At 41.0% G+C, this 24,753-nt stretch overlaps 1 protein-coding gene across 3 annotated transcripts in view; it reads right to left on the bottom strand.

Moving 5' to 3' along the window:
* nckap5l (NCK-associated protein 5-like) overlaps positions 1-24,753 on the bottom strand; it is a 58,322-nt gene that overhangs the window by 31,358 nt on the left and 2,211 nt on the right. The window contains exon 1 of one of the 3 annotated variants that reach the window (XM_084916971.1): positions 18,241-18,360. The exons of the other annotated variants lie outside the window; for them this stretch is intronic. The gene's annotated coding sequence lies outside the window, so the exon portion shown is untranslated. Of the gene's footprint in view, positions 1-18,240; positions 18,361-24,753 lie in introns of those variants that run through there. 3 annotated transcript variants of the gene reach the window in all.

The following is a 24,753-nucleotide window of genomic DNA, read 5'->3' as shown; positions in this document are numbered from 1 at the left end:
AAGACACCAATACGCAGCTAGGATTTCACTCACAGGAAGTGAAGCACAAACTACTTGGATACAGAAAAAGATACAAAAACAGTGGAGAAGTCCAATTCAGGGACTTCAGTTCATGGAGGTGAGACCTAGCAGGCAGCGGGTTCAGTTCAATTTGATTTATTTAGCACCAAATCAACAAACCATGTGGCACAAGGCTGTCGCCCTGGGTTTGATTCTGTCCTCGGTCATTTGCTGCACGTCTTCCTCCTCTTCTCTCGCCCACCTTCCCTGTCTACTCTCAAACTGTCCTTTCATAATAAAGTCTAAAAAGCACAAAAAATATATCAGTGAAAAAAATAATAATGATAAAAGAGGGGGAAACGATCCACAAATGGCAAAACTGCTTTTTAAAACTGTGAATTTGGATATCTTAACATGGTGAGTCTATAGGGATCGACCGGCCATTAGAGCCAACCAAGTGCCTGTTAGAGGAACTGCAGCTCCTCTAACAGACAGTGTTGCCTTGACATTTCAGTCTCTGAGCCAATTTTTTCATTACACGCACAATATTTGAAGTATGGGAGGAAACCTGAGCATCAGCAGGAAGAAAATGCACTACATTCAGGTGTTAGAACACACTCTGTGTCATCAATATTTCCTCATTTTTTTCCATATTTCCTAATCAGCCCCAGTCAGCAGACTTATAAACACACACATACACACACACACACACACACACACACACTCTCTCTATCTGTGTATCTGTTTCCATGCTTGCTTGTTTGTTGTTCATCAGTCCTGGAAGTTGCCACTTGTGACCAACCAAAAGAAGAAAGGTTGCACTGATGTTGGTGTAGCCACAAATAAAATGGAATCTATCGACTTTAGTAGCCGATGTTTATGTGTTGTGTAACATCCGTTTTGTGTTGGCTCGGAGACACTGGGGTGAACCCATGATTTAATAACGGCATCCAGAATTTCACAATCTGTGGATCCCCAAAAAGGAGAGAAAAATGGGGCCCGCTAGCATTACAGCTCAGCTAGGGCTGCCACAATTAGTCGACTAGTCACGATTACGTCGACTATCAAAATCGTCGACGACTGATTTAATAGTCGACGCGTCGTTTGAAGCTTTGTAAGATCCCAAAAGACGCAGGAATAAGTAGTAGGATTTAAGAGTGTAATAACGGACTGAAACAGAAGATGGCAGCACTGCATGTACAAGGATGCCAGCTGCCGTTAAACCCCGAAGAAGAAGAAGCTGTGTCCCAGAATTCATAGCGCAGCCCAGCTCAGTTTCCAACAATGGCGGCAGCTAGTTAGTTTTAATATTACTCTTATTATTCTTTCTGGGTCACAAAATAAACGTTTAACATATTTTCAGACGAGAATGTAGCTGCGTAAACCTCAAATATCTGCTCAGTTTATCAAGACACCACATATTTTCAAAAGCGCTCCGATGTTTTCGGAGACGTCTGTTACCCACTAGCTCGATAGCGAGCCGGAGGCAAGGTCACTAGAGCCCGTGAGAACACCGGACTCCCGGCAAATCGTTTTCAAACCCATCGCCGTCTTTCGCTACTCAGGTTAAACATGATATATAAGTCACTTAGATAACTTAAAAATGTTATTGTTTGGCTTTTTTAGTATTTTATTTGTTCCTGAGTAAATCGGTTTGGCTGAGATTAAAGTTATAGTTTTTACACAGCTGAATAAACGTCAAGCAGACAGCTGATTATCAGAAGTGTGAGATGCTCGAGAATTTACTCCAGTGTCCTGTTATATTTTAGATAGCAAGGAGTTTATTAAACTTCACCGAAACAATCTGCAAATGTCATTAAAATTTAATAAACTATCATCTTGTCTTTATTTTTAGTTAGCACAGACCTTACACACTTAAAGCTGTAAGCTAATGATAGTTATATAAGAGCAGATGCTGCTGGTGCAATAAGCTGTACGTTTTACGTCCAATGGATGATGATCTGATTAGTCGACTAATCGCAAAAATAATCGGTGACTAGTCGACTATCAAAATAATCGTTTGTGGCAGCCCTAAGCTCAGCTGATGTGGATGGCATCACTGTTTGCATCCGGTCACACTGTCACAAGCCTCTCGTATGGGTGGATGAACACATCCTTTTTCTTTTTTGAGTAACTGGGATTTTTGGGGCGAGACACTTTGCTGAGTACTTCAAATAAATTTGTGTTAGCACCTCAAAGTAAGAAAGTACAGTTACGTTATGTTACGTGAAGATATTTGTTACACTTGGACCCGAGGGGACCGTAGCAGACGCATGGATGCGGATATATAATCACGGGTTTAATGACTAGCCTGGATGATTTACTGCTCCAAGTTCAGCCTGACCCTAGCTCTTTATCTTCTGTTGATAGCTTTAGTTAACTTCTAGAAGGTTCTAACCTTTCTTTCCTTTTTTTTTTTTTTTTTTAAACACAGAAAGAATTAAAGTTCTCTGAGAAAGTCTCTCTTTTCTCCAACCCACCATGTAAGAGTCAAATTAAAAATTAAACAAGTAAAATAAACTGCAAAATTTCATAAGTGAGTCTTTTTTTGAAAGCCTCTGATAATTACTTATTAATAAAATATGCTGCTTTATTTTCTCAGTACAACAGTCCCAAACCCAAATGGGTGACACATTTCAGAAGTACGGGTGAGAAAATGTTTGGGGGGTTTTTTGGTTTTAAATAACTGAAACAGTTATTAGTTCCAGATTAATCGCTTCAATCGATTAATGAGTTAACAGTGTGGCTGTTGTGCAGCAATTTTTGTGAATGAGGGTCACGGCTTCCACAATCCGCGTCTTGTGTGAACTGGTCAGTGCCGCGGCAGGTTTCTCAGCACAGTGTCTCGGTGTGGTTTCTCTCCCCAGGTTTTCACCCGGTGTGACTCAGCTGCTGTCCTTATTAACAAGGCCACATCATCCTCACATACCAGACACAATAAACCAAGTCTGATGGCAAAATGACTGGGAGCCACGGCAACAGCGAGAGGAAGAAAACACGGGTTTCATGAGCAGAATGTGGGAGGATAATATAATAAAGCAATAATGGATGGCAACACATCCCTGCAGCCTCCGTAAACAACTCTTTAAATCGCAGATATGTAGGTTCTGATTTAAAGTAATAATATGACCCTAATTAACCAGACAAAAAAAAGACACCTAACCCAAATTGACCTTGCCCCACACCAGACATCCTATAGTGGAAATCAAATGCCCCGGGGCACTTACAATTGTATTCAGATCTTAACAAAACACCCGAGCCCGTTTGGCAAGTATAGAGCTGCCCCAGATTCAGTTCCTGGGAAATGAGACTGTTTGTTTTTCCAAGATTAATGCTGACACTCATGAATCCCATATGGAAAAATCACGGGAACCCCCAAAGACAAAAATGCTGCTTTATCAACTCAAATGAGCTGTTTGTCTGCGGAAAATTGCACAGGTCATCATCGAGAATCAACCACAACAAAGAAAAAAAAAAAAAAAAAAAAAAAAACACACGACAGACGCCGAGCCTCACATCAAAAATCACCCAGATCAAAAGAGCTTGTGTCCACTGAGGATTTATCCTCTTATTGCTGACACATATGGCCGTCCTGCCCAGTCTGTACTCACCACCAAGCCTCTAATCTGTGTCCGCCTAGTGGCTGAAAACTTTAAAGAAGCCGTCTTAATCATCCCACCACCACGTGAGCAATTAAACCGTTTCTGCTAAACTCCCGGGGTTCTTGAAGGGCATTACATTCATTCACAATTCACATTACACTGCGGTACAGACAAAAATAGCATTTCTGTTTACTTTCAGCTCCTCTGGAGAGACTAAACTCTTAGCACTAAAAAAATGCACTTAGGGTACAGAAACGCTACCTCACTAATGGTTAAAAAGCTGTAAACCAGCACCAAAATGACAGTCACAAACCAAAAGCCACCACTCTCTTAACCAATAAAAACTGTTTGATGTGTGTATTCTTCATGTGTGGCCTTCAATCCAGCACTCAGTCATCAAAACCTTAAAAACCCATGCTATAATCATTGAAGAGCTGCAATAAAAACATGTAATCTGTATTTATTTTGATCAATTCTTAACTTTTTAACTGTAGTTTTGAAAGCAACAACCAGAATATCTTTATATTGTTGTTTGGAGAAAGCAAGACGTTTGAAGAAGACCTTGTATGTTTTTGCACCATTTAAAAATTACATTAATCTACTAAATAATCAGAAGAGCAAAGAAGTAAACGGCTTGTGGTGTCACTTTGTGATTGCCTAATGTCTTTCAAAAGGATGAGATAAGAGCCATCTGAGTCCATCTAATCAAGCTGGTTTGTTCCTCTTTGTGTTAAAGGGACAGTTCACCCCAAAATCTCTTTTTGCTTTGCCAAACTACACCCGCCAATCACAGCACTTTGCAGAAGGAAGCGTTCATCCTGTGATGAGACTGCGAGTCACAGCATGACAGGATGTAAGCTCGCTGCACGGTTCTTTTTGTTGGCGGATGTAGACAGAAAAAAATAGTCTCTAAATGTTACTGCTCATGAGGTTTGTGGATTTTGTGAGTAAGTGGATCATAATTTTAATAAAGAGAAATTGATGCTGAGCAGTATTTAGTTGCATTATGTTAAAACGACTAAACTAGGCAATGCACGCAATACAGATCAATAAACAGCAGTAGAGCTGGCAGGAAAAAAAACATCTGAATTTTATTTTCGGGTGAGCTGTCTCTTTAAAAACTTTTTCTGCTATTTTTAAATCTTCCATTATTTTCAAATTTACATTTAAAGAGCTTAGAAGAAGTGCTACAAGTAGGAAAAAGTAAAAGTATGGAAAAACATTTTTAAACTTGGCTGTGGTGGAAAACTTGGTGAAGTAAAGCAAATAGTGACAATGTGCAATAGAAAGAAACCTGTTAAATGAAAAACCAAAGGAGAGAAGTGCAGCTCTGTGCACGATACTCAAAGCTTCATCAAATTCAGATGATTTTTCTCATTTTGTCATCATAAAAGGTGATTAATTACACCATATCTTTTCTTCTCCTTTCAAACTGCATCCAGTGAGAGAATTAGCAAAAAAATTCCTCCAATATGCCTCTAACAGTACGGAATCCACTTCTTTCATCTGCTTTTGCCCATTTTTATAAGACTTGTGAGCAGAGATGGGCAGTAACGCATTACTTGTAATGGGTTACTGTAATCCGATTACTTTTTCATTAACGAGTAAAGTAAGGGATTACTATTGCAAAAACGGTAATTAGATTACCGTTACTTTCCCGTAGGAACGCTGCGTTACTAAAACCGTGATTTTTTTGCGAGAATGTCTCATGACAGTGACGTAAGCAAGTGCAACATTCGTGACAACAGCTGTGTGCAGATCAACAATGGATAATATATCGAGTGCGGGAGAGAGTATGAGCGTGCAGCGTTTAGAGCGTGGAAGTACTGACCTTATTTTGAGTTTGATTCCATAAAAAGTGACAAAAACATTAGCGTCCGTTGTGCGTGGGAAGAAAACTTCTTTTTACAGCGAAAAAAACCCCTAAACTTCCAAGCAAGCACCGAGTGCGCCCATTAGACGTAATGGGAAATTCACAGAGAAACTCGCGGATTCTTCAACTGACCGCTGCGGCTCACCTGCACCAGGGCAAACCTATGCCACTCCTGCTTTACAGGTGAAAATAGAGCAACAGGACCGCTAGTCTTTGACTTTATTTATTTTCTGCTGTGTTTTACTTGCATCTATTTGAAAGACTGAGTGTAAACACAAAAAAATATTTTATTTTATGTGCTGGAATGTGCAGAAAATAGGTTTAAATGTTAAACTAATTTCTTCCAGTCAGAGAATGTTGCATATAATTAAATTTTTGCTTGATGCATAAAGTTAAAAGATTAAAACTAATAAAGCTGGTTTTAAAAAGAGACTTTTTCATTTGATTACATTTTGTATGATAGATTATGCAGAAAAAGTAGAATTGCGCTGAAAGATCTATCGCTTTATCACCTATTCAGGTTGTAAATCGTGTTTTTAAAAAGTAACTAAGTAACTAAGTAATTAATTACTTTTGAAAATAAGTAATCAGTAAAGTACCAGGATTACTTTTTGGGGGAAGTAATCAGTAATTAGTTACTGATTACTTTTTTCAAGTAACTTGACCAACACTGCTAAAACCGGATAAAAATTTGAAAAAAAAAATCATGGACACACAAAGGGAGGCTTAACTTTAAAAGGCTCTAACCCAATGCTCTGCTTTGTTGCCTCAGCAGGTGGAGAACTTGCGTGGTGTTGCGGTTAGCCAGAAGTGTGGACCTAAAGCTTGAAGATCATCTAAAGAGCAGAACAGTCCTGTCACCAGAGGAGTTTGAGTATGTCCAGCCACAGGAAGAGAAACAGCAGCCCCACCAGTGAATAAGCTGGTATACTTGACAGGAAGGACTGCATCTAGATGGCTAGAAACGACTGGACTTTCAAAATAAAAGCAAGGCATAAACTGATAAATGTGCAGGTAAATTTGGCACATGCCCACCGCCCTGGAGCCACTTAAGCCTTAAGATATTTTTAATGTGTAGAGATACTTTTCGTCAGCAGCTGTGAGAGTGCTGCAGTCATGCTACCTGTGGAGGTCTGACAGAGCAGTGTTAGCACTACCATATCGAGCTCAGAGGGAAGTCAGGTGCCCTCTTTGATATCTCCGGTGGAGGAAAAAGGTGCGTGATAGGAAATCACAGTCAAATTTTTCCAAACATGCACTTACGACTACTTGATGCTTCATGTTGCCGACTGAATGACCATTTTTGCAAATGTTTGAGAAGGCAACTTTAAATGAAGGCAACACCGAGACACCTCAACAGGCACTCAAATATAACCGAACATAAGATATACAGATGTTTTTTTAAACATACTAATGTTAGTAATCCCTGCACATTCATTCAGATTATAGCAAGAAGATTTTTGAACGATTCCCCTTTCACACTATGGGTTTCAGGGTTTCTGTATCAGCAATGTTTTACTAATATACTTGATAAAAATAACACAGGTCTATGGTTAACTGCCACATGCAGCTCACACAGTACATAATGCGTCTTTGTGGCTCCTGAGCACAAAAAAACCTAAGCTTGTCAACCCGCAGCGCTGCGCATCAGCAGTTAACATGTCACTTGAAAAAGCTGAATGAAGGGCTGTCAGGGGTTTGTCATAACGCTGCTGTGTCAGGCATTAACACACACACAGACATCTGTATGGGATGAATGGGACATTGAGGGAGTAGCCTCCCTTCTAAGAGGGTCAAAGACTGAGAGCGCCGACATGACCTGAATGAGGGCTGGTCACATGTTACCCCGAAGCTAACACAAGGGAATGAGGATAACTCACAACATAAAAGGCCTATTGTAACCCCCCTCTGCCATCCACTCTAGCCCTCGAGTGAGGATCTTCAGCAGCGGCTCAGAGAAACTCAATGGTACCAAAAACCATGAGCCAAAGGGTGATAGAAATGCATCTTAATGGAAGGAAACTCGAGGGGAAGAACATCTCCTGGAGGCATCCTGGCAACGGTCATGTGGCCGACTTCAAATTCAATGCAAACAACACATGAGACATGACCTGTGACAGTGTCACGGTGCCGTCTGACAGCTCTGTCTCAAACACGCCGTTCGCATACTTGCAGCTCTTCATGTGCTGATTACATAAGATGACATAGAAACCCCCCCAACCCCCAAAACAAAGAACAGCAGCAAACAAACCATCCAGACAGGAAGTGAAACAAACGGTCGACTAATCAATGATCCACAGAAACATTTAGGGCATCAGCTAATGATTATTGCTTTAATTACTTAATCTGACAGTTGCTCTCTACACATTCATAGTTTGAGCTTAAAACTGTTGAAATGTCATCAAATGTTTTGTTTTCTCCAGGAAAGAATGAGAATTCATTGCAAGAACAAAGAAGAGCAGCTGATGAGATCATTTCTATTTGCTCACAAATTACAATTTTGTGCCACCAACACAGTTAATCATTATATTTGAATATTAACCACACTATTTTCCAGCATAAAGACTCTTTTGAGCGATAACTGAACAAAAGTTGTCTGTTAAAAGAAAACTTTTTTTTTCAAAGCAGAAACATGAAACACTTCCTTATTTTAAGTTGTCACTTGAGAGGATTTGCTGCATGTTTCTAAAATGCAAATATTTTTGGACTGTTGGTGGGGAAAAACAAGTGATTTAAACCTTCTTTTCCATAACACCAGAATGTGTCTTTAAAGTTTAATCAGAACAAATAATTTTTTCATGCTTTTATACCCTCGGTTTCAGCCCAGTTACAGCCTGAGCTTTTATATCGGTGCTGATGACGCCCCTCTCAGAACAGTGCGGTCCCTTTCCTTTTGGTCCCCAGGCCACAAATGACACTAACAACCTCTGGTGACTTATCATAACTCTTTGAGTTTGGCGGAGCTCTCTAATAACTGTCAGTTGCTAACAAAAAACTTACACATTGAAACCAGAATCTGAGCCAGAAGACAGAGATACTTATGCAGAAGTATCTACAGTGACATCTGGTGACCGACAAGGCCATTTTGAGTATAATGAACTCATTCTGCCTTCAAATCAGTTTGTGATGATCCTGCTGGAAGCAGCCATCAGGAGATGGGCACGCTGTGGTGAGAACGGGAATATTCAGGTAGGCTGTGGCACGTAAATAAAGCTCAGTTTGTACTAAGAACGGGACGGATCCATGTTTTCATGCTGTTTCTTACGGTGGCCCTGAGAGGCCAAACGGACTGCAACTTAAGAAAACACCAGCGATAAGAAAAATGCTGCAAAAGCACACAAATAATAATGGATTGCATTTATAAAGCGCTTTTCGAGACCCTCAAAGCGCTTTACAATTCCACTATTCATTCACTGTCATGTTCACACACTGGTGGAGGCGAGCTACAGTTGTAGCCACAGCTGCCCTGGGGCAGACTGACAGAAGCGAGGCTGCCATTATCGCGCCATCGACCCCTCTGGCCATCACCAGGAGGCGGTAGGTGAAGTGTCTTGCCCAAGGACACAATGACCGAGACTGTCCGAGCCGGGGCTCAAACCGGCAACCTTCCGATTACAAGACGAACTGCCAACTCTTGAGCCACGATCGCCCCAAAACACAACAAAAATAGGAAAAAACTAAACAGAGATAGGAAAAACGACAACGGAAGTGTTTCTGGGGAGACAATAACCCGACGGACCAGTTGCAGGAACCCAAAACATGGTAGGCATGTTTTAGCATGATTCATATAAAACTGATGATGGATTTTTAGGCTAATAGTTAGGCTAACACACTTACTTCTCATCTTTTCTTTCCTCAAAGAACCGATAGATCCTTCACTTCTTTTAAGTGTCTCCCAGCGCAATTCTTAGCATATTTTGGTTCCTGGAACTGGTCTCAACTGGCACAAGGGAAGGGAACCCGTCGGGTTATTGTCTCCCCAGAAACACTTCCCTTGTGCTTTTGGAAATCTGTTTTTCCTATTTCCTTTGTGTTTTGTGTGCTTTTGCAGCGTTTTTCTTATTGCCGGTGTTTTCTTAACTTGCAGTCCGTTTGGCCTCTCAGGGCCACCGTAGTTTCTGCCAAATTCTGACCCAAAGATCAAAATGTTGCAGCAGGAACAAGAGACTCATTAGATCAGAAAACATCTTCTAATGGTGTGCGTTGTAAACCGTGGCCTCAGTTTCCTGTTCTTAGCTGATAAGAGCGGCCTCGTGTGAGATCCTCTGCTGCTGTAGTCCATCTGCTTCAAGGTTCGACATATTGTTCCTTCATGGATGCTCTTCTGCGTACTGTGGTTGTAACAAGTGGTTTTATGGATTAACTGTTGCCTTCCTATCAGCTCCAAGCAGTCTGACCATTATCCTCTAACCTCTGACATCATCGTGGCATTTTTTTCAAGGACAATCAGCTGGTTCTGAAATATTCAGACCGACAACTATGGCACACTCAAAGTCACTGAAATCACTTTGATGCCCAGTTTGAACTTCAGCGGGTCGTCTCGACCACATCAACATGCCTAAATGTACTAAATGCTGCCATGTGATTTAAAGACTGTGTTAACAAGCAGTTGAACGAGTGTCTGAGCCACAACAAGCTCATTTAATGAGTGGATAATACTTATTTAATCAGGAGCCTCATTAAATTGTACACACCACAATTTACTTGTGTACTCTTTGAAAACACAACCAAAAATGCTCGTTTATTTTAATAATAATTACAAACTTAGCCCTTTTTCAAGCACAGTGTTACAGTGTTTCACAGTTTGGATATTTAAACATTTAAACTGTGCAGCTTTCCAAATGTACAGCTATAGCTCAAAAGTAGGGGGTGGGAATTCTTCACATGGGAAGCGTGTCTTCCTACCAGTAAACGGAAGGTTTGGTGTACTTTATCGTAGTCGAGATCTTTGAGAGTAAGCAGTGCCTACTGTTGTGACATCACAATGTTATTGAATTCCTGACTGCTGAAATATGAGGCGTGCATTTGTTCCATTGAATGAGTGTTTAAAAAGTTTCACTGTGCTTATAAAGCCACCAGATCTTTTTGATAATAAAAAAATCCACGGAAATCGCCCTTCCTATAAAATCAAACCTTTAAATATTTTACCTGTGAAGTTTAAAGAAAAAGTGGTTGAGACTGTTCTCCTTTTTGCCATTTACTAGTCCAAAAACAGCTAGATAAAAACAGCTTTGCTAAAAAAGCAAAGATGGCATAATTTGTTGGTTCTAACTTTTTTGTTAAGATGACATTTGGTTGTGTAACTGATACCACGGTTCCTGCGGAGAGACTTTTTTTCTTTTACTCAGATTTCTCAGATGTAAAAACCAACTGTTTGTTTTTGGACTGTTGGTTAAAAGAAGCAGTTTCAAGACATCGCCGTGGGCTCTGCTAAATCGTGATTTTCCTTCATGTTCTATTAGATTCATTGAGAAAACATCTGGCACATTTTTTTAGCAGATGGTCCATCGCTGCCATTTGTGGTTGGGCAAAAAGAAGCAACTGTCTGAATAAGAGCTGTAAATCAGAGCCGTGGGGTATAAACGCCCATTGAGAGGCAGACAGTTTAATGTAATGTGCGCAGCCCCAAGTGAGGATGGAGTGCTAATCCACCGACATGAAATGTGACACCGGGATGTGCGGGGTCTACAGCTGGGGCTATAAAAAAAACCTTAGTGTTAATTTGCATGAAGCTTCGGCTTAGTCGGACCTCATTAGGAAGTCAGGAGTTGTAACCGGCGAGCCATCATCACCGGCTGGTTCTGGTCTGCCTGGCTGATGGTGCTTAGCTGTGCAGCAGAAATGGCTTACAGAGAGCACAGAGTCAGCGGCATCAATCAGTCAGCAACTCTCTATGGAAACAGCTTCAGTAATTTTAAGATCAAACAAAGTAAAATATTCTCTATTTAAGCTTCTCGTACGCAAAAATGTGATGCTTTTCTTGGTTAACTAAAAATCGTGCTTTTGAGACAAATCTAGAAAGCAAGCTATAAAAGACACATTTTCTACATGTAATAAAAGAGAGAAATAATTATGTGTATTTAAGAGGTGCATTACACCAAGCTGCTGCCAATCAGTGAAACGGGGCAACAGGCCCTAGACCAGACTATCTTTGCATAATTCAAACTTTAAAATAATCCCCGTTCATCTTAAACTGGGCCTTGTTAGAGCTACTCACTTCATCTTCTGCCTGAAACAAGGCGTTTCAGCTCCTCTCGCTTTAGGACAACTTTTTTCTGATTGGCTGCCCCTTATTGGAAACTTTCACCATGTTTAATATCTTCATCCAACACTGAAACAATATAGGAGGTGAGACTGCTCCTACACAATGTAAAAACTGGAAAAAATCTGGCTGCTCCGTTGACATTTGGAAGGAGTGTCGGGGAAATCCTTTTTTCTCAGTGCATCAAGCTCCATTAGCACTGGGCACAGGACCACCCACAGTGTGTCAAATGGTAAGCCTGTAAATCGATTTTAACATTTGGGAAGTGGATGAAGGTGCAGGTAGCCAAATATGATGTGATATTGGTCCCGGTATAACTTTCAGGTCTACAGTGAAATCGTAGAGCTTACAGCGTAGCGCTGGGTTTATACTCAGCTGCAGACACCACAAGGGAATTCTTCGTTCCTGTTATAGATATTTGAAATCCGACTAAGGGTGCTTTAAGCGTGCATTGTAGTTTTGTGTGTCTGCAGAATTGTCTGAGTGGCTATAAAACATTAAAAAAAAATCTGATCCATCTGATGATGAAATGCACATCATCCAGACCCAGGCAGGTTCGTGGACACGGAAACGATAGCACACATTTAAGCGTTCAGAAGTTCCAGGGAGCAAACTAAAAATAGCATCAAGTCAGGAAGCTGCCTTAACATGTCTAACAACAGGACTGTAAACAAGAGATCATCCAAATTTTAATCAGAGAAGGTTTGTCGCATTTATTTTTTGATCACTCCTCATATACAAGACAGAAAATAAAGAAAAGGACACAAGAATCTCCTAAATATTCCTTAAATATGCCTCCACCAAGGCAATGTGCAGGTTTATTTGCCCTGTTGAAAATCATTTTAATATACATAATCTTTAAGAAACATAATTGTGGCTACAATTATTTTTACTTATGCAAATTCTTTCTCTTGATGAAAACCCTTCTTTTTAAAGTAGTGCTGTCAGCGTTAATCTAATTAAAATGACGTTAACGTCACAACCGCATTAACGCGGCAAATCTCCGTTAGCAAGTTAACGCGGATCGCCCCATGCATGGGGCTGCAACACGTGAGCGCGCTTAGCTTGTTAACGCGTTAGCGCCGTGCAGCCCGATGCATGGGGCGATCTGCGTTAACTCACTAACGGAGATTTGGCGTGTTAATGCGGTTGTGACGTTAACGTCATTTTAATTAGATTAACGCTGACAGCACTACTTTAAAAATCTGAAACATTGTAACATCTGCCTTTGCAAGAACAGCTCTTTGTAGCATTATTATCACTTTGACCTTCAGATCAATCTATTGAGAAAACTAAGCAGACAAAAGCCTTTTTTTTTATCAGTATTAAAAGCCAGTCAGTAGTAATGTGTTTCGGCTTCTCCAATGCCTCCTCACTTTTAATGACATCAATGATTACCTTTGCATTTTTAAGTTGTTCTTTAAGCAACTTTAATTGTAACAATTTGCTTTTTTTAAGCTTTTAAAGACCAAATCATGATTATATAACCATGAGAATAATCAATTAAAAGAAAATGTTCTGGTGCAGCCTCGTTTCCCTGTGCAAACTTTAAAGCATCTTAGTCTCATTCCAGACGGTGACCTTAATAAATCGCTCACATGTGAAAAGATTCAAAGTATGCTCCGCAGTCCATTTCTGCGATCATAAAAACCCGGTAATGAAAACCATTTGTTGTGGCCCCTGTAAAGGCAGGTTTCGTACCGCTGTAAATACTCCGCAGAGAGGTGCCGTCCTCTGCCAACCAGACGACGAGCTCTGCAGCCAGAGGAACGGCTGCACTTCGTCCACCGCTGCACCACATTTCCATGTGTGTCAGCAAAAGCCTTTACTACAGGTCTTCGGTGACTCATTTTCACATCAAACTGCTGAACCCTGACATGCCTGGAAAAAATGTGAAGTTAGAACAAGACATGCTGCTGACGCCAGACGAGCCGATCCAGGACAAAGGCTGCTACAGCGTCCAGTTTAGAGAGCTGCAACGAGGCCACTCTGAAACAGGTGAAACCAGCTCTGGCACAAAGATTAGCGACTTATCCAGCTAAATTTGGGATTAAGTCAGGATTTAGCAAATCACCAATGTGTGCCATTCCACCACAGGAGCTTTTACGTAAAAGCTTAGAGAAATATCCACGTCTACACTCAGCCAGCTTTTTGTATTGGCATCCATATTACAAGGCTAAAAACAGGTAACTCCTCTTACTGAGTCAAAGACCAAATTTACACCAAGGTAGTTACATTAGTAAAAGTTGTTTCCCCTCAGTTTTTAACCTCTGTTTTCTTTTACTTTCCTAAAAAACAGCCAAACCTTCTTTCGGATTTTCCAGTAAACAAACCACAGATCAAAATGTTTTACCCCCAAAATCTTTGGGAACTTTTAGCACTCTGGTGTTTTCCACTTTATAAGATTTTCAGCTTGTAGTTTTGGCCAACAAGGAGAATATTCAGAGGTAACTTGGATAATCTTTATACTGATTTTGCTACCTTTTACCTCTTTCTATTGACAAATACAACACTTTGGTCAGAGCCACTGAATTTGTCTTAAGGCAGGCTCCTGACCGTGTTAAAAATACACCTAAAAACTCTATAAAATGCAGTAATCATGTTTTATCAGCTATTTACAACATATTAGTCTGTTCCAGTTGTTTGGGTTCATCTTATATATTTCACGTCGCTCTAAGTAAGGTCTTCCTGCTGCAGTATCTATATATCCTCATGCGGATCATCATTTTATCCCCTACCATATTAAATTCTCTATCTGATGCTGCAGTTGGGGATTAGCTTGTAATTAACTACTCTGCCTCATTTCAAGCAGAGATAGCAGTCATCCAGACGTTTAGCTCGGTGAAGGCTGATAACCCAAAGAAGATCCAGAGTGCGAAACAACAAACAAACAGCAACACCAGAGAAAAGATGGAGCGCAACATGGACATTTTCTGCAAATTTGGCCACATCTGCTTGCCAGCCGCAGCAGCTCAAACTCAACCAGCATTCAGCCTTAGTAATCATCATCATCGTCATCATCATCCACATCCTTTTCCCAAGTTCTGGCCAAGAAGAAGACCTATTTATGGTACAGACTATATGGAGGGTTACATATGGAGGGAGAGCTTTGTTTGAGCTCCAAAGGGGGGGGAAAGTGCTCTATATCTCTCTGACAAACAGTCTCGATGGGAAGATGTTTTTAAAGCTGTACGACTTGAGCTGATGGGTGAGGTTTTTGAAACAGGAAGCTCATGAGATTCTGAAAACACTGAAGCTGCAGAAGCGGCTCGCCAAGCACCTTGTGGGAGGTGAGCGGAGGGAAGGGGGGAGAGGGACTGAAGGAGTAAGGTGGGGGTGCATAAATCTCCTCAATAACAACTTATTTTAAGACAAATGAAAATAAACTGCAGCAGTGCACAAAGACACACTGTTCAAGGCAGGCTGAATTAAAAAGAAAATCTCCCTCTGTCGCTATTCTTTAACCGCAGAGTCATCACGGGTCACGACTCCAAGTGTAAATCTGAGAGAGGAATCTTACAAGATTGTTCCTCCGTCCAAAACTAAACAAAATGTGGCCATTTAATCCTCTTGTTTTTTTGGCAAAGTAGGACGTGGTGGGGACCCGGTTAGCTCGCGAATTGATTAAAACTTCATTCCAAGCCATATTTTCTCTGGCCGGACGGATGAATCGAATGTTTGTTACAGCTGCGGCGGCTAAAGTGGTGTTTTGCCAGCTTCGATGTTTGCACGACCGCAGATTCCTCTGTAGGGTGGCCTCTGCATTTGGTGGGAGCTCTATTAGCATTCCTCGAGCACGTTCAATCATGCATATTTTAGAGGCCACATTTGACACAGCAGGCTCCGGTGCAGTTTGCGCGAAGATGGAGAACACGAGGTCAGGGCCTCAGGCTGGCTGCTTGTGACTCATTTGGCTGATATTCTCTGTGATGTGCACACAAATAATCAGAATAAGCTTCGTGTTGAGGTGGCGGGGGTTCAGGGGGGAGTAAACAAAGGGCTTTGGGGGAAACAATGCAGGCGGAGATAACTCCTTTGATGTGAGTGTTTGCGCTGTGAGCGTGGAAACAGTTGGGATGAGGATGATGATGCCTTGCAGAGCTCCCCATCAGTCCCGCCTCCTGCTGTGAGCTCCGTCTTACTGCGCCGACTCTGTAGGCAGCTGATGAATATTTGCTATGCTAATGCAGGAGTGCCTTTGGTGTATAACCATGGTAACTACACTACCTGCATGCATCAGACAGTGGGGTGATAAATGGCTGAACTGATAGCTGATAAGGAGCAAGGCCCAGCCTATCTTCAAAGCACGAAGAGGAGGTGGGGGGGATACGGAGGAGATAGGACGACTGCGGGAGGCTCTGACCTGTCTGCAAACCCCTACCAGACTTCAAATCGATTAAATTATTACCCGTTGCTCTTTCCTCCCACTTAAAGATGCGAACAACCACCTAATAAACTGATATTTCACAGCCTGACTGACCTTGAATGTCTGAAAGGTCTGTTGAACCACATGTTATCTACCAAAGTCATGTCAGCTCTGAGGCCGAAAGGATTAGTTCGTTAACGCTCAAGCAACCGAGATATTTTAGTGACTTTTAGAAAAAAAGAAATCACAGTATGGTCACTTATGACAATTTAATGGCTGCACTGCTGTTCATCATGTTATTCCATTTCCACTACCCGTGGCAGATATTCAGAATTATAGTTATTAATGGTTTTAAATCTTTTTTTAATGCAAAATCTTCATCATTTGAGTTGTTTTCATTATCGGTTTGGTCATTAAGTATCTGCCTCGAGGCTTCTGAGGCAGTAAATCTCGCTGCTCTAGTTCTGTTAGCTGTAAAACATGATAGTGCAGTGATCCACACATGTTTGTGTCACACCTTCTTGCATCTGTTTCTCAGATTTATAAGACACATATGATTTATTAATGCAATTTGCTCCAATCTCTTCCACAACCTAAGTCTAACTTTTCAGTCTTCTTTAACATAACCTCATTTTTATTTACGTTGTTTTACAATCAGTGTTTCATATATAACAGTTTTGCGCTCTCTCACCGTCACTATGCACCCGGGATGCTTTTACTTTAACCGTGTTGTTTATTTATTGCGGGCTGTTTTATTTTCATGCTTCATCCCACTGCTGTAACGCAACATTGATCTCACAAGCGAGAATAAAGAGTCTGTCTATTAGAAAAGTAGAATAAAATGCACACCTCAATCTGTAAGGATGCAGAATCTCATACACACACACACACACACCTTCATACACCAAGTGACTTTTTGCACAATACTCAGTCTTTCGCACATTTCTATTGCACTGTTGTGCCTTTGTTTAGTTTTTTTTGCAATTTCTGCACATTGCACTTTATGTAGTCCTGTGTTGATTATCTGTTATTAGCATAGATCTTGGAGGAACGTTGTCTCGTTTCACTGTGTTCTGTACCACTGCACATGGTTGGAATGACAATAAAGCCTGTTGACTTGATTGGCAGAAACTGCATTTTTTTCCCCCTTGATCAACAAAAATATTTTATAGACTTAAGTAAATGGGATCCCAACTAGAAATAGTATTTTAAAGAATGACTTCATTAAGATTCTGGTGATTTTTCAGCAGTTGGCTCTAAATATAATCACACTAGCATGTATAAATACACAGCTGGGGTCACTCAGTCACTTGACAGTTTGTACTGCAGATTAGCCAATCAGGAACTGTGTTGCTGTATCCTGTATCAGACACAGGAAATCTTTTATACCTCGTGCAATAATTTTGTACAACACGACACATCTGTCGAGCAGAGGATCCGCTGTAAACTCAGCCCGGCTCTGTTTAGCACACGTTGTGTCTGACATTGTGCTCCAGTTGTTTTTTTAACATTTACATGAATCCATTTTTAGTTCCATTTTCTCTCGTTTCAATTGTTTGACTTTATAGATTAGCAGCGATCGCCAAATTCGGAAAGTCCTGACAAACGACGATCAAAAAATTTTCTGCGACCCAACAAACTTTAATACCATCTCGTATCATCGCACAAGCCGAAGATTTCCGATGACTCATTCACTGACTTAGCTGATATTTCTTCTCCATTAACAGCTTTACTTCCTCTACCTGATGGCCACTCACTACATTTGTAAGATTCTGGATCACAAATAAGTCAGAAAATGAAGAATTCTGTCGAACTGTTCTCTGTCTTTCAAAAAGAGCTTATTTTTATTTGTTTATTGTAAACTACTCCTAAAGCTGACCTGCACTTCCTCCTCGCCTCACCAGGCGAGATCCTATTATAGTTTTTCGTGTTATTAGTTATGTTTACAGTATAATATAGTATTTTTAACAAAATGTAAACAAAAACAAACAAACAGTCTGGTTCGAGTGTCCCACATTTCTTTGTTTTTGGTTAACTCGCGTTTGGTGGTGTCACTTTTAACCTTGAAAATTGGAAGGAACATTTTTCCTCAACTTTTTTCTCCAACATTTTAAACACCTTGAAAAAAAACCTTTACCTTCTCAGGATCCAGTACTGTCATTTTGTCAGTAGCTGAGGTGACCAGGAGGGATGTTCAACCAGGAGGAGACATCTGAGGCAGACCCAGGACACCCCAGGGACTTAATTTCTCCATCTCAGCTAGTTTGGGAATGTCTCTGTATCCTCTGGGGGGCTGCAGGGGGTGGCTGGAGAAAGTGAGGTCTCGGCTGCTGCGACCCAGATAAGGCACAAAAGAAAATAAATGGATGGGGGCCTTTTGGAGTGAGTCCCTTGATACCAAGATATATCGGTCCTCTTTTAAACAGCATCAAAGTTTGCATTCTGTGGTCAAAGGCTGGATGGGTGGTGGTGGTGGTGGAGTCAGTTTGTTAGCCTGCAGATGACAGTTTTTATCCCAGCAGGGACTTTGTTGCGGTTTGTTTTCACTCACTTCCTGCTTTTACTTTCACTCGCTGCTTTGTTAAGACAAACACAGATTGTGTTTTGGGTTCAAATACACACTTTCACAACGTTAATGTTACATATAGGAATGAGTCATGTCCAGTGATTTTAAATGTAATGCCAAGCGGTCCTTTACAAGCTATGTGCTGAGTAGGAAGTGACATCTGATGCTTGTTTGAGCAGGGTTAGCGTGAAGGCAGTCTGTGGGCAGTCAGGGACTGCCCGTCTACCTGCAGACAGCGGCGTTACATTGGGACAGAGTCACAAATATGCGGTACCACCGGTCTGTGGGCTACTCCCGCTTGTAGCCCACAGACCGGTTGTGTCACATGTTGGTCTGTCAGGCAGCCGTGGAGAAGAGCAAAGTTATCTGATACAAAGATCTGAAGTGAAACAGGGTGTTAAAAACAATTTAGTGTCAGCAGACGCTGTCTGTTCTTTTCATGCTTAATGTTTTTGTCACACTTGTCCCATTCCTGGTGAACGCGGCTGTCACACACTTCCCTGTTTTGGTCCACTCGTCAACCGGTCGGCATTCGAGGGCCGTATACTTAATCCATGTCCAGCGACATGCCATTGGGATTTTGGAGGACTGCATGGAAACTCATTTGCGGTGGGTGAAAATCTCTCTCAGTTTGCTGTCCAAACGGAAACGCGTACGCAGACGGATACATTTGCGGGGCGATAAATTACGCTTAAGCCGTGCTATAACCCCGAACACCAAAGGACACCGTGTGTGTGCATCTGCAAGACTCCATTAGTTTTGACAAAACAGCAGCATTTAAAAAGGTCATATAATTAATCATTCTTGGTGGCTTTACTGCTTGTGCTGAACTTTGAAATCATGAGTAATATTTCTCTTTATAAATGATCCTTTAATCTCTTGACTACTTTTTGAATTATGAATTGGTAACAGTTTCCCTGGTCTGCTGTGTTTTTATAGGGATTTTTAACCGTAGCTCAGTTGCCATAAGGCACTGGCCTGCCATCAGAAACACACTGGCTTGCAGCGACCTGCCCAAAGAATACTTTAGAGGACAACCTGCTGCCACCAGAGCCACAAACTCCTTCAAGAGGACGTCTTCAAATGTTTGTCTGACAAATATTTAATTTTGCCTTAATTGAAAATACAAAAAAGCACCAACTCTTCACACCACTGAAACCACTTAAAGCTATTAATAAACAACAAGAAATCCAGACACAGTTACCATTTGTCAAACCAGAAAGTTCAGTTCCCTCCAAAAATCACAGCACCCAGCCTCAAATGATAAACTTTGTTCTTCAAATTAAATCTATAGTTTTCTGGTTTCTGTTCCAATTTTTTTTTACAGTATGAAATGTTTTGATGAATCATATCTGAGCAGGTTTTAATTGCAAGACAGTAAAAAGTCCATGTGGAGAGCAAAGGAGGGTCTGAATGTGACAAAAGTGCAGTTTTGAAACAATCTAATGTCTAGCAGGCTTCTTTAATTTATCTGCTTCAGTAAACAACGACTAGAGGATGGAAAGCCTAAAAAATAAGTCAGTCACAGTTAGATCAACCTTAACTGCAGCTTCAGCTAAAAACTTTGGCACTCTTTTGGATTCAGAAAAGCATCAGGCAGTGGCCCAAATCAGAGACAAATGGGTGCCAACATGGTGGTTGCCTCCATCTTTTATACGCTCTTACCCCCAGAGGCTAAGCTGATGGGTTGCCAGATTATCAAAGTAGCTGCTTATTAATTTTCTGCAATAATTAACATTTTATTAGTCGCTTACAGTTTGCAGTAAAAAAATAAATAAATCCACATCTGACTCCCTTTCTTGTTGCTTTACTCATTTATCAAAATTGTTGCCGATTAATTTTCTGTCCATAAACGAACAGTTTGGGTCGCCTAATTGTTTCATCTCAGCTCAATCCCAGTGGATTGCAACCGCTAATAAAGTTTTTAATAACTGAAACCAGTTACTAGAACCAGCAGCCAAATTAAACACTTACTCCATGCCACGTTTCCCCCTCTGCAATAAAGCCTGAACAACGTATGTGGCGTCTGCGCGAAGCCGGCTGCAACAAGCTGTGGCACACAAAGGCGTGCAGAACATCTGTGGACAATTAGAGGCGAACAGAGCGGGCGAGCACTTATACTGCCCATTACACTTGAATATGTCACTGGCTTGGCTTCTCATGATGTAATGCGGCTATCTCAAAGTTGCATCGGGATGGAGCGCTCGCAAAACTTCAATCGAGCTCAAACACAGGCACACAAACCGTAAATGTGATCTTGCGAGCGCAGAGTGGAACCACATTTCTCCGCACAGCAGCCCCATAATACTCTCATGCTCTGAGGTCATTTTATCAGGAAGAACTGCTCGGTGCGCTGCATGTCCCTCACCAAATATTGTTCCAAATGTGACACATTCAGGCCTTCTTGTTCTGAAATCCTCCCAGCCTCGTGTTTAAATTCTTCCAGTTACGTGACTCAAACAAACACATGCCAATAATTCCACCCAGTTAGCAAAGGTAGACTTTCACATTTACAGCTCTGCACGCCTCGCTGCTGTGGTGTGATATAAATCCATCTTCCACACAAACAGAGAGGTGGTTTGCTCACTGTTGTGTAGATGTTTTCCCAAACATCTGCTGAAGTTTCTCTGAGCTCACTTTAAATCTGTACTTAAGATCCTGTGATCCTGCAAGTAGGCCTTTTTGGCATCGGCAGGCAATTATGGTGCAATCTTCAAATTAAAGCAGCAAGAATAGACTTTGCTTGAAAGCAGGAGGCATGATGTACCCTGCAGTTACATTTTTTTGATAAATATGTGTATATTTATTGATTTTTAAAGATTTACTTACTATAATGAGACTTATGTTTAGCACCTAAGCTAAACAAATGGAAAATCCATACTGGGAGTTCTCTAATGGTGCTTCAGATGACACAGTGATGACCTGAAACTACAGAAATCTAATACTGTGTTGTAGGGATGGTCGTGGTTTTTCAAATATTTGACTATTTATTAAATAATAATAATAACATAAAGCAAACAAGTGGCTACTGACTGTTGCTTTCTGTTGTAATTAGCAGCATCTATAAGTAGTTAATGGGCTTGTACAGTCAGTGCGGGCAGTAATGGACCTCGATGTCAAACCATTAAACATTTGAAGGTGCAGAGAGATTAGATGCTACTCAACAAATCTGTGAAGTCAAAGATAACCACTGTCAGAAAGTTCTGAAAAACAAACATAAATGTGATCCAGTGTAAACTTCACCAGGTAAAACCTGCAAACAAACATTATTCCCGTAGTCAAAACCACAAAAAACGCTCCTTAGACATCCAGATGTTCATGCTGTTCTCACGTACAGTAGAGGTCCAATCAGAACGCCAACTTCAACCATGAAATGTTGATCTGATTATTCCAGTGAATGAATAAAATGCATGCAACAACATCTAACTGACAACTAATAGTGTTAATAAATGTTGGTGAACTCTTTTCCACATACAGCATTACCAAAGCTTTTATTTTGGAAATATTTTTCAAACAAGACTACATGTCAATCACAATGGCTTTTCTTGTAATGCCCTCGGTCCATTGAGGGACCGGGGACCTCTGGGAGTCTTCTCTGGTGCCTGGCATGGCGACGCTGGCAGATGACTCTCATGGTTTGAGCTTGTCTCATCCTGCAGATACTTGATTCGATTGTTATCTAGAGAATTTGGAGGCTTCGGGTTCTTTGTTGTGTTCCTCGAGGCGTTTCTGTCTTTTCTGTTGGTCTTGGCAAGCTTCTGCAGGTGTGGTTGGTTTGCCAAAGCTTACAGTACATGGCTAGTAGACGTTGATAGATTGTACATGAAAGATGGATGTTTTAAATCTGTATTCCTCGTGATGACCTGCAGGGGGCCACTGTTCTGCTTGCAAAAACATGTCTATGAGAAAATGAGCCCTTCTGCTGCCTTCTATGACCTCAGTAAACACTTTCCTGATGGATTTAATGAAGTCTGTTCCCCATTAGAGTCAGAAAGGACTCGAATTGATGTTATATGTTATGACATGATAATACTTAGAAGCACGCGGAGTCCCACTCCACCCTTTGCTTGTCACTTTCGATTTCAAAATATCGATACGGTGACAGTCAAAATGCTCAAGTCAAGGTTTCAAGATGGAGCTTCACTAAGCAATGGTTGACATCACCGTGGCAACATACAGTTTATGCACAAGTCAAAGTAACCTTTCAATTAATGAAAGATTTCCCAGCACCGCACTGCAGATGTTCTGAAGTTCACAAAGAGCTCTTAGAAATACATCTTTAAAGTATCAAAAGGTTTAACTGAGTGACCTCAAATCCTTGTCTCAAACAATTTTTCTGGGAACTAATCAGTCACTGTGTTTAAAATATGATGTAATGGTTTCTAGGTCCTTTGTGCCATGCGGTCAGAGCGGATTTCTTACATGATATATGGTGTTTGTCTGCAACTGCCAAAAACAACAAACTACATCATTACAAAAGCAGACAATCTGGACGAGGAACCGAGCATACGTCATTTCTTCTCAAAGCAAAAATCAGGTAAAAGCAGCCTGCAAACACTAAAAGATTCATCGAGCGTTTCATTGCAGATCTTCAGTGAAACTTTAATATTTTACAGCCTGAATTCCAGCCATCTCTGCAAGCCTATAATTCAGCACGGTTCAAACAATGCTTGCGTCCTCATTTCTTCTGACCTAAAGCTTGGTCCTTCTTCAGAAAACGATGAGACAAAGGAAACAGCATGAGCGTATATCTGGCCTTGAACCAACAGGCACAGATCATTAAAACTGATGTTTTTCCTCCAACAATGAGGACTCTTTAATAGCTGCACAGCAATTTCTAAGATGTTTTAACTCTCGTGTAATCGCAGAACGGCCCTACAACTTGTTAAGATTGCTGGCACATGTTTTATAACCTATAAAATTCCCCACAAGGTGAAAACAAACAAGAAACAATCCACCCCATTCAGAAAATGTGGAAGGTATCACAGTTAGTAAAACGCAGCTTTGTTAACATGAACCAGCAGATGGTGATAAGCTGTTGTTGTGCTGGGTGACATAGATGCATGCAATCTGTTGCTTTCACTGACGAGTTGAACTATCACAACTTAAACAGGAGAAAAACATTATGAAAACATATTTTAATAGCCAGCAGAGAAAAGGTCCAAAATTCTCCAGTTTGTACTTTACTTTGTCTTTTGTGATTGAAAAAATTCAATGACATCACATCAGGCTTTAGGAAATCTTAACAAGAATCCCAAAAATAAATCAAGAAATCACTGCATGTCTGTTTGGTTTCCACGAATCTCAATAGTAAAGACTTTTCTGGTCTTAGTCGCTAGATTCTAGTCTTAAAGAACGACATGATGTTCATATTATAAATTATGGTTCCCATTATAGCCAAAAAGAGCACTAAAAGTAGCCCCAATGTATGTATCACGTCTAGTTCCATAAAGCTAAAACAGTGACAGCCAAAACTCGAAGCTTCACTGATACATCCGATAAAGTCCAGGTGTCCCACTGGGGCATCATCCACTGATTTCATATTAGCTGCATTCACATATCTGCCAACTACTGATAAAATACCAGAATTTCACTCACCTAAATCGAATCACAAACTTATTGGATGTTTTGCATCACAGTGAGCTCCAATGTATGTGAGCACAAACCTAGCAGACACCAGTCATCTCCAAGGAGCCACGCCCCAGACTCCAGTATCCATACAGGTAAGTTATAAAACAGTTCAGCCCATGGTGTTGCTACGAAGTGCAAAAAACTGTCCATAGAGACCAACTTTATTTCTTCTATAAGGTTTTAACATGAGAGCATTTTTGAGAGGCAGCTTCAAATTGTGATTTCAGGAACTGCAGTCATTGGCACTCCACAAGTTGCCGTTAGAGTGGCAACAACCTTGTGAAGAGGGAGGAAGTTGTACTGACCAGCTGGTTGCACTGAGGCCACCTGGAAGCTTTGTAGACAACATTTCGACAGATGGAGACACTTGTGATTTTTGCTGCTTTGTCACAGTTAATTGCTGTACTATCACTAAAAGACTCCATGAGACTGAAACGTGTCCCCATTCTATTC

Source organism: Perissodus microlepis, chromosome 20 (genome assembly GCF_051167445.1).
Source record: "Perissodus microlepis isolate ML-2025 ecotype Zambia chromosome 20, ASM5116744v1, whole genome shotgun sequence".
NCBI lineage: Eukaryota > Metazoa > Chordata > Actinopteri > Cichliformes > Cichlidae > Perissodus > Perissodus microlepis.
The sequence above is the reverse complement of the archived record's forward strand: the minus strand, read 5'-3'. Positions and strand labels throughout refer to the sequence as shown.